The sequence below is a fragment of the Notolabrus celidotus genome, chromosome 2 (genome assembly GCF_009762535.1).
Source record: "Notolabrus celidotus isolate fNotCel1 chromosome 2, fNotCel1.pri, whole genome shotgun sequence".
NCBI lineage: Eukaryota > Metazoa > Chordata > Actinopteri > Labriformes > Labridae > Notolabrus > Notolabrus celidotus.
The window spans coordinates 21,037,465-21,039,362 of NC_048273.1; the positions used below are offsets into that span (position 1 = coordinate 21,037,465).

The following is a 1,898-nucleotide window of genomic DNA, read 5'->3' on the forward strand; positions in this document are numbered from 1 at the left end:
AAAAATGTCTCACCAACATTATTATTACAGATCATTGTTGTTCTAAAGAGTATCTGTAACGGTGCTGCACAGAATGATCAAACACTTTTCATTACTGTGGCCTGTTAACATGAAGAAAAACTGGTCTGGAGAACCGTAAGGCTGTAATCATAACAATGGTTGTTTACATTAATTATAAACAGAATGCACATATAAGCTATTGTGTTTCAACTTCAAGCCTGCATGTGTGTATGGATTTCCTACACAGCGTTCAAAAGCTGCTCCACAACACAGAAGCTGTAATCATTCACAGTATCCACAAATCCACCTTCACACATGCTACCCTACATCAGCCTTCCAAGAAGACCAAGTGTTTTTATCCTTCTCACAGCACACATTACACATTAGGAACAATTGATCTACTGTCATCAGTGTTGGTGGACAGACTGCGCAAAATTAGCAACAAATATACAGAGAATATAAAAAGTAATGCATGATAAATTGTGGTTGCTAGTTTGATGTAACTCATAATATTCTTCTCGTGAGATGTCTGAATGCAGAGCGTGGAAATCTTGAAAAAAGAAAATTTCAAATGTTGCAGTCTTAAGTTTTTGCCCTCAGGGAAGTGTCTAGAAGAAAAAATGGAGAGAAAGTGATGATCCTCAAAGGATGTTATCTGCCTGCCCACTAACTGCCTCCAGGAGAAGACTGCCAGGATGAGGAGTTGGCAGGCTTCCTGTGATTTCAGCTTCTGCATTATTTTCTGACTTTAAGGTGAGTGAATCAAAAGACCAATTCAATTCAAAAGGGACCACAAGACTTGGATTAGTGGGTCCCTAAAGCTATTGAAGTACCATGGGATGCTGTTTTCTTTTAAGAATTGTTTTTGGTGTTTTTTTTGTCCAGGCAGCCAACACTGAGGGGCAGAAAGGAAGTATAGGATGAGAGAATGAAAAACTAAGACATCTATGTGCATGCACTGTCAGCATAAGGTTACGTGGGGTGTTCTTATGGGCTGTTTTTCACCAAAGACAATTAAGTGCTTTTTCATGTTAGCTTTGTCAGGTACAATTAAATGTCAGTCTATTTATAACTGGAAACATTAGAGCTGACATTAACACAGGTTGAAAAAGCTATCTCTGTACTCTAAAGTCTTCATCATCATTGAGTAACAGTGTGAGGTGAAACAAACCTGCATTAAAGCAAGATTTTATTTCTGACCCTAATTTCTTAAGATGCAAACACACCACTTTTCTGATGTCAGGAATGCTTTTTTAGTCGTGATTGGCTCAATAAAAGGCAGTCCGAATGGATGCAGGGTTCTTTTTCACAATGTGTCTTTTGTCATTTATTACCCAGCAGTGTTAATTACTTGATTTTGATAGGTCAAAGCCCCATAAAAGCATAATTAATCCTCAGCAGTAAAAGCAACACCAAGGACAACCTGCTCACACATCATATCAAATCAGTCTGCAGGAAGGTTTCTGCCACAGTTCACTCTGCCTGTTAACACTGTGGTGAAAAAATGAATATATAGTATGTTAGCATCCTAAATTGGCTGACATTGTAACAGAAATGTTACTTTCTGTCTCAGGCTGGTCTTTATCTCTGGTAAAGAAAAGTGGCGCTAAATCTTGTCCTGCATTCCACCAACAGCAGTAGCTGGTGAGTTATCTCTGAGTTGGTAGTTTAAGCACAAAGAAGCTGAAACTGCCATGGAAGTGTTACTGACCATGGAATTTGGGGGGCTTTTTTTTTTGTCGTGTGAATGAATCAACTTTAAATGAATATTTCTTGTCATCTTGTTTATGTCTTTGGTTGGTAGATTCACAATAAGGGGGATAGTGTGCAGGTGGTTATGCATATTAGAATTCTGACAGGATGAGACAAGACCCCAACATTATCCCTGACTTGCGACA

General features: G+C 38.6%; 1 long non-coding RNA gene across 1 annotated transcript; it reads left to right on the forward strand.

Moving 5' to 3' along the window:
* Positions 1-621: 621 nt before the first annotated feature.
* LOC117824121 lies at positions 622-1,312 on the forward strand. Its single transcript, XR_004633532.1, has 2 exons — positions 622-753; positions 886-1,312. It is a non-coding gene; the product is annotated as an uncharacterized LOC117824121 (long non-coding RNA).
* Positions 1,313-1,898: the final 586 nt, after the last annotated feature.